Source organism: Salvelinus fontinalis, chromosome 1, assembly GCF_029448725.1.
Source record: "Salvelinus fontinalis isolate EN_2023a chromosome 1, ASM2944872v1, whole genome shotgun sequence".
Classification (NCBI taxonomy): Eukaryota; Metazoa; Chordata; class Actinopteri; order Salmoniformes; family Salmonidae; genus Salvelinus; species Salvelinus fontinalis.
The window spans coordinates 22998601-23008071 of record NC_074665.1 but is presented as its reverse complement, the minus strand read 5'-3'; positions in this window follow the sequence as shown (position 1 = coordinate 23008071).

Sequence of the window (9471 nt, the reverse complement as noted above, 5' to 3'; positions counted from 1 at the left end):
AACCCTACCCTACCCTACCCCTACTTTACTCTACTTAACCCTACTCTACCCTACTTAACACTACTTTATCCTACCCTACCCCACCTACTTAACTCTACTTAACCCTACTTTACACTACCCCACCCTCCTTAACCCACCCTACCCCACCATACTTAACCCTACTTTACCCTACCCCCCTCTATTTAACCCTACTTTCCCTACCCCACCCTACTTAACCCAACTCTACCCAACACTACTTAACCCTACTTCACCCTACTTAACCCAACACTACCCAACAGTACTAAACCCTACTTCACCCTACCCCACCCTACTTAACCCAACCCTACCCAACACTACTTAACCCTACTTCACCCTACCCCACCCTACTTAACCCAACCCTACCCTACCCAACACTACTTAACCCTACTTCACCCTACCCCACCCTACTTTACCGACCCTACTTTACCCAACCCTACCCAACACTACTTAACCCTACTTTACCCTGACCTACCCTACTTAACCCTACCCTACTCTACCCTACTTTACTTTACTCTACCCTACTTTACTCTACCCTACCATACTTACCCCTACCCCTACCATACTTTACCCTACTTTACTCTACCCTACCATGCTTACCCATACCCTTACCCTACTCTACCCTACTTTACTCTACCCTACCATGCTTACCCATACCCCACTCTACTTTACCCTTCTTCACCCTACTCTCCCCACCCCTACTTTACCATATCCAACCCTACTCACCCTACTCTACTTTACCCTTTCTACCCTACATTACTATACCCTACGCTACCCTATCCTACATTTTCCTACCCCCTACTTTACCCTACCCTACCCAACCCTACTTTACACTACTATACTGTACTTAACCCTACGTTACCCTACGTTACCCTACCCCACCATACTCAACCCTACTTAACACTACTTTACCCTACTCCACCCTACTCTACCCTACTTAACCGTACTTTACCCTAAACCACCCTTGTTTACCCTACCCCACCATACTTAACTCTACTTTCCCTTACCCACCCCGCTTAACGCTACTCGACCCCACCCCACCCCACCCTACTTAACCCAACCCTACTTCACCCTACTCTACCCTACTTTACCGCACCCAACTTTACCCAACCCTACCCCACCCTACTTAACCCTACTTCACCCTACCCCACCCTACTTAACACTACCCTACTTAACACTACCCTACTTCACACTACTCTACCCAACCTTATTTTACCTTAGTCTACTTTACTTTCCCGACCCTAACCTACCCTTAACTCTACCCCACCCCACTTTACCCTTCTTCACCCTACTTTCCCCTACCTTACTTTACCCTATCCAACCCTACCTACCCTACCACACTCTACCCTGCCCTACTCCCCCCTACCCTAACCTATCATAGCCTTTCTTTATGATCTTACCCCATCAACATAATAAGCTACTCTTGTTGTTGAAGGACCTGTTATGCTGTTGTCTTTCGCCCCTGCTCCTCTCTGAATGGTGTACAATAGTGTTTACAGAGTGCATATTGACTCATGTCCACCCTGGCACAGACGGTCTCAAGAGCTACTGGCTGGCCCTGTCTGATAGATCAGTGTAAACTCTCAAACAAACAGGATGGTGACCACAAGGTTGCTTCGGTAGTGTTCATTCAGCCTGCTGACTACCACAACAAACTGTCCCTACAGGAGCCCAGAACTGCTGCTGGTCGATCATACTCACTTAGAATAGCTCCGATTTATTGAAAAATAATAAAATGTATCATTTGAGTCACACATTTTTCTTGTTTGACTGAATTATGTTGGCTTGACTTTGAGGAATATGATATTCAGCCAGTAAAAAAGAAGTAGGTAAGTCACTTGAAACCAAAGCTGTTGGGACAGATTGTCTGCAGTGTATATCACCACCATCACCATGAGCCAGTTTCTTTTACCAGCAGAAGAAAACACTACACCCTCTCCTTCTCCCTTTCCTTCTCCGCTGTCCAGAATATACTGAAGAGCATTCCCACAGCTCTGTGTGTGTGTGTGTGCCTGTGTGTGTTTGCGTTCTATTTGTGTTCTATTTGTGTGCCTGTGTGTGTGTGTGTGTGTGTGTGAGTGTGTCTTTGCTCTGCATTCTATACTTGTTTGTGTGTCTATGTGTGACGATGTCTGTCACAGGAAAAGGTGTGTTAGGACATTCCCACCAGTCCCGCCTCCCTCCAGGGAGACGCCAGGAATTTAGTCCCGCTCCGAGGCCAGAGGGTGTGGACTGTGGAGACTCCCAATTACACACAATGACTTCTGTCGGGCTGACAATGGGCACACATACATATTGTTATGGTTTCATCCTCCTCTTGGCCCCTTTGTGATGGATGGCTTTCCTTACTCACTCCGTCTGGCGTGTGCCGCGGCTCTCCGGACCCCAGTGGACCACCGGGACCTGCCCGGCTCTCCTCCCTCCCTCCATCCCTGACCTCCGACAGCAACACAACTCATTAACCACTGTGTCGGGGTTTTTTTTCTATCTTTTTGTTTTTCCAAGGCTGTCATTGGGTTCTGGCTTCTGGTATTTCTCAGGTTTCTGCTTTCAAACAATAGAAACGTGTGGGAAGAGCTGCGATGTCTTCTGATTACCGTACTGGTTAAAGGAAGGGGCAGAGACGGCGGGGAACAGACTCTTGGGACATGACCACATTCTCAATAGCCACCAGATTCCTAGTACAGTAGATATGATGTATCTAGCTTGCATCTCAACCAAGCTAATCCTGTGGACATGTGCCAGCTTGCTAAGACATCTACTGCCCACATGGCGCTGCGGTTGACGGTCGGTGTGGCAGTTCAGTTTCAGCGAGTTGGGCCGGAGGTGTCAAGACAGGCCAGATCAGTATCCTCAGGACGTGTGATGGAGCTGCAGCTGGAGCCTTACCGCTGTTAGAGCTCTAATCCTGCAGACCCAGGCGGCTCCAGACCATAACATACTAATGGGGGGCTGGTGTGGTATAAAAACAGGTGTTACTAATTGAAGCCTGGGTCGAGGGTGAGGAGGGATCTGGTAGGGGGGTGAACGGGTGTGACATCACTAGCCCCATCCCGTCGAGGTGGCTGGGCGGCTGGGACACTGACAGGTCCTCCTTTGTTTTTTCGGCGGCCCCCGGGCTCCATGTGTTAGAAATCATCCTCCCACGTGCTGCAGACAGGGGCCCGGCGGGGAAACTGTACACTAGCAGCCCCTTCCCTTCTCTCTGAGCAGTCTGTGGGCCGGAGGACCTGATGAAAGACAGTGCGGGGATGGAGAATAACACAGGCTAGGAGCTGCAGAAACCCCCGCCTGTCACGCCACAGGCTCCAGCCCGGACTCGGGTTCCATCTCTGGGGCTTGATGGGAGCTGGAGTGCGGGGGTGAGTGAGTGGGTGTATGGATGGAGGGGGGGGGGGGGGGGCTGGTTCTGTGCCTGCACAACCTGCCGATTGCTGCTGTTCCTGCGCAAGGCTGATTGTCCTTATGCCAGCGTCAGTGTTGGAAGACAAAGTGCTCATAACTAACAATCTGGAAAGAGACTGTACATTTTTATAATTGAAATGTGTGCCCTTATTATTAGAGGTTCTCTGTGGCCTTGCGTATCGCACTTTACCTCCTCATGGCTCCAGGGTCTCTGCACTGTGGATGACCCTGTTAGTTTCCTGTGTTTGTGTTTTGTCTGCGGTTGGGAGCAGTAGAGCAAAAAACAAATTTCCAGATGGAAACCTGTGAAGTAGTACCACTATTCTATTCATGTTGTTGATCCATGTCAGTGTAAAAAAACGTCAAGATGTGTACAGCATATGTGTTTTTCGTGGCCAAAATCTAAATGCTCAGGACTAGTTTATGTTTACGTTCTAAATATGGAAATCTTGTTCTGTCAGTGAATGTGGGACAGAGTTTGTGTAATACATTGACAGGCTGAGTAGTATACCGTAGGTATAAATAGGACATCCAGCCCCCCCCCCAAACCCCCCTCTGTGATTTTCTGAGGTTTTCTGGTTGTAATATCCTCAAGTACACACCTCAAGGCCGGGGTTATTTGACCTACTAAAACAGCCCCATTCAGTGAGAGTACCTTGTATGTGGATGTTTTCTCTACTGGCCTTTCTACACGGCCAGTCATGCATGAAACCTGTTTCCCATTTCCCAAGGGTTCCCATGGCTTAACTGTGTCTGGAAGAACTGGGAACCTGAAGCCTGCCCCACACTCTACCTGCCCCCTCAAACGCACTAAAAGAACGTACCGTACACAATGGCTCCTACTTATACACAAAATATGAACCGTCAAAGGTATTCTGTCACTTCTACGGGAAGAATCTGCACCACAGATTTGTTGCATAATGTAGGTTGTGGTGTATTTGTGGCATGTCAACTTTGACCTTATTCAGGGCTAAGTCAATCAGGTTTCTAATGACAGCACCTGATGATTCGGATTTGTACTTAATAATTAAGCGTTCCTTCCATTTCCCATCTAAAACTTTGGAAACCTGAATCCATAGAATTTACTGCAGTAATAAACCTGAGCCTGACATGCAGTAACCGCCGATATTTATTGATCATCTCACCGTACAGCTTCCATTCTCACGCTAACACAAAGAGCTTTATTGAGACAGTCTCTACTGACACACCATATGTCCTAGACCCGGTAGTGTGATGATTTCCCAACGACGTCGTTCGATACACCAAATGACCATCCAAAGACGAACCATCGTTGTATATGGAAGACGCCATACTAAACTGAGAAAAACCCCTCCACCCACAGACAGCAGATCAGTTCCCCAGCCTGAGACACCAGGCTCTTTGTTCTATAGATGGCTCCTGTCTGGCGGCCATGACACCTTTATGACAGTGTAGCACTGATCCTAGAGCTCCTCTACTACCCAGCTCTATTACTGCCAACACCTCTTCCTACCACTCCTCAGACCCTAAGACCCTGGGCTATTGGGTGAAGCGACCTCTAGTTCCTGGATGGGAGTAGACTGACTCAATGGGCTTTTGTACATGATGGGGATTGAGGAGGATGGTAGGGCACCAGAATGTGCTAGATGAGGGATTGTCTTACCTGGAAACAAAGACTACTGTTCTTGCCGTCAATTTGACCCCAAAAAATGATATCTCGTATAGATCTTTTTAGAGATCGTAAATATCATTGTTTTATAGGCCTAGACGTTATGAGATGGCATTTCAGATACTGTAGTCTAAGTCACCATGTTAGCTCAGACTCCTGTGTCTAAAACACATTCAATGAATTATGTTCTTCCTTCCGTGCCTGTTCCGAACAGGACCCGCCACATCCAACTTGGGGAGCAACAACACAATTGAGTGCTCTTCTCTGTGATGATTTAGAGAGTGTAACTGCTGGCGGCCTTCCTGCCTCCATGTTGGTCTGAGGGAAGAGCAGGTCAGTATTACCAGCCAGAGGGAGCAATAGGGAGAGTCCCAGGCCAGCGCCGCTGCTCTCCACTTGGCTAACGAACCGTCAAAAGAGCTTTGCAGGAAGTCCTGGATAATTTAAAGTTGTGCTCCATCTTTGACTGATTGCGTAATGGAAGACGGAAGATTTATCTGTCCTGCCGGGGTCGCTATTTACTGCAGACAGGGGGATGGAGGGATGAGGGAGGAGAAGGTTGCTCCAGTGACTTCACTGACCACATGCTACTACATACAGTACCCGTCAAAAGTTTGGACACACCTACTCATTACAATTTTTGTGTTATAGAATAATAGTGAAGACATCAAAACTATAAATAACACATATAGAATCATGTAGTAAGCAAAAAAGTGTTGAACAAATCAAAATATATTTTACATTTGAGATTCTTCAAAGTAGCCACCCTTTGCCTTGATGACAGCTATGCACACCCTTGGCATTCTCTCAACTAGCTTCATGAGGAATGCTTTTCCAACAGTCTTGAAGGTGTTCACACATATGCTGAGCACTTGTTGGCTGGTTTTCCTTCACTCTGCAGTTCAACTCATCCCAAACCATCTTAATTAGGTTGAGGTCGGGTGATTGTGGAGGCCTGGTCATCTTATGCAGCACTCCATCACTCTTCTTGGTCAAATAGCCCTTACACAGCCTGGAGGTGCATTTTTGGTCAATGTCCTGTTGAAAACAAATGACAGTCCCACTAAGTGCAATCCAGATGGGATGGCGTATCGCTGCAGAATGCTGTGGTAGCCATGCTGGTTAAGTGTGCCTTGAATTCGAAATAAATCACAGACAGTGTCACCAGCAAAGCACCCCCACACACCACACCTCCTCCTCCATGCTTCATGGTGGGAACCACACATGCAGAGATCATCTGTTCACCTACTTTGCGTCCCACGGCGGTTGGAATCTCAAATTTGTTATTTCATGGTTTTGGTCTCTTCACTATTATTCTACAATGTAGAAAATAGTAAAAATAAAGAAAAACTGAGAAATCCTTGAATGAGTATGTGTGTCCAAACTTTTGACTGGCACTGTACAACAGGCTGCTTTTGCCAGACTTGCTCTGCTACCCCTAGGGCACACACACTCACATGTACACGCACACGCACGCGCACGCGCACGCGCGCGCGCACACACACACACACACACACACACACACACACACACACACACACACACACACACACACACACACACACACACACACACACACACCCACACACACACCCACACACACGTAGACACTCTCTTTTTCCTTGTATCCCCCCTTCAACACAACTGCTGTCTTGGGAGGAAGTGCGGAAGACATCGCACATTTCCTCCTCCTTCTTCTTCTTCTTCTCCCGTTCAGATGCCTGTCTCTGCGTTGCATGTGACAGAGGGGGAAAAGAGGTTAGAAGGATGGAGGTATAGATTAACAGGTGGCCTAAAATAACAACGAGGATGAAAAGAAAGTGAGGATGTGTCTTATGAGCCCCTGTGCAAGGACCTGGGGAGGAAGGAGGGTTGGAGGCAGTCTTGTTACGTTAAGTTTCTCCTGGGTCCATTTGGCTTGATGAAACCCAGTGTTCTCTCTCTCCTTGGAAGAGGTGGAGAGCAAGGTGAGGCATGTCTGGGCTTTGGATAGATCCCACTTTATATGTTGAAAGAAAGTCTAGACCAACCATAGACTGAATGATAGTGAATCACTATGTCTTCAGATGATGGGCTACTCTTTTCAGTGTATAAGTGGATGTTGGTGTCAACCAGAGGTATCTAGATGGTAGAGAATGGATCAGTGGTGATGTTGCAATACATACTTTGGAGAAGATCCAGCCTTTGTGAAACTCATCTGTGTTTCTACATGATTGTGGTACATTCATTTGAGAGTTGTTACGTTACTCTACCACCCTCCCTCAGCTTGATTTGCAATGCTGCTGTTATGTTTTTTAAAATGTATTATTAATTAAGGAGTAGGCCTTCAATGTTAACATATAGTTTATTAATATTACACACACAGAACTTTGTTTGTCCTATTATTATATTATCTGAACTTTCTTTCCCCATAGGCAAAATACTCACAGTGGTGTCCTTTCGTGTCCCTGTGTCAGGGTGCAGTAGAGGTACCCTGATGTCAGTGGTGAAACGTTGCCTCAGTCTGTCAACAATAACACCGTGCAGATGGGTCTGGCCACTGAGGCCTGGGCAGGGCCTGAAGGATACGCTTTAATTTCAACGAACGCTTCTTAACGCTGACCTTCACACCTCCGGCGATCAATCAATCTCTCTTTCCCACCCCAGAGCTTCTGCCTGCTTCCGACCCACTGCCAGCCGGCGTTAAAATAAAAGTATTTGGCTCTGTGACCCAGCCTGAAGTCTGCTACTGACGTTGGTCACATTTCCTTGAAAATCATGTGGATTATCTAAAGAGGTGTAAAAGGGCAGTCTTGCTATGTGCATACACTTTCAGTTACATCTGAGTAGATTTCTTCCTCTGTCGCACTAATAACGTGCCTTATATGGATAGTATATTTTTTATATAATAGTATGTATTACTCTTTATGGTGTACGTTATTAGGTTATGAGGTTATGAATGACTCGTATCCTAAATGTTAATGTATGGCACGGCAACCATTAGACCACAAATAAAGACATTGTGTATAGATGCAGTGGTGCTTTGGCTTAGATCTCGTTAGTTAAATAGAGAATTCAGGTCAGTTTTATAGCTTCCACAGTAAATCTGTGTTTTCAGAAGTCTTCTCTTCTGTGTGTTGAAAGGCCATTTAGAGGACGTTCCCGTTGCGTTGGAGAATGTTCCCGTTGCGTTAGAGAATGTTCCCGTTGCGTTGCAGGGTGAAGTCACCAGCTGCTCATCCAAACGTTTTCTTAGGAGCGCAGTTACTGAGCTGCCCACAAAAAAAGGCCATATTCACAAAGCAGCAAGTCAGGAGTTATTTAAAGAATGTCCTTTGACTAAAGTCTGCTTTCATAATCAGAGCTGGTTGGATATTGACTGAGCAGACCCTATCCTGATGTTTGGAATCTGCCGCAACAACTTTTAGATTTAGGTCTGTGCCACTGTCAACTAGAGTCTCGCCAAAGATGGGAAATGATGGTGTTCTTAAAACTCAATCTTGCATGACCTCTACGCTGCAGTTATTGAGACGTTTCTAGAGAGTATGCTTCGGGTAAACGAATACAACATACAAGATAAACCAGGATTAAAAGAACATGTTTTTTGTTGCAATAATTCACCTTGAAAAGTGAAAGGAAAACCTAGTATTTCAATGTTTTGGCGAGCACACAGCTCCCCCAGAACACAATACCATCGAATTAAATGTAATCCATAAATTTGGCCACCCTGGACCTTTTAAAGAAACCTTAGTGGTACAAGAACAACAATCCAAGTTCATTGGTTTACACAAGTGGTATTAATACTATCATTACAATTGGACATCGTTTATTTTCACTACTATTACCACTAATACAATAATAGTCCCTAATAGAGGCCCAATGAAGAGGAAGTGATGAGGGGATCGGCTCTGAGATTTTCCACCCCTAGCAGCTGCTACGCGGCCTTACCAGGTCAGCGTTACAGTCACATTTGACCCCTACCGTGGGTGGTGTTTGGAACCTCTCCCCCCGTCGATGGAACAGAGAGGGCAGTAGCCTCTAAAGTCTTTGTTTGAGCCGGCCAGCCCGAGCATAGGCCCACCATTGTAAGTCCCAGGACTCCTATGCTTTACCTCTTGTTTTCTTTGGGAAGCAGGAAATTGGATGACTGGCTACCTGCTACAACAACATCCTGTACTCGAGAAGTCGTCTTTTCACCCATACCTACCTATTATTTCCCCTTTCCATCATACGCAAGTGGTCAGCCAACAGACTTCTGGTTCCTAGGGGCCCTCACGTGGGCTTGTCTGAGGGTTCCACTTGGGTTGAGATCAAATTGGCCCCAGCCTGATGCTTCCGTTGAAAATAGTTTTGGGCACCAAATAGGGCTTTAGGAGCCAGATTCCACCTCAGGTTAATGGCACTTTGTGAGCTGATTGGAATGG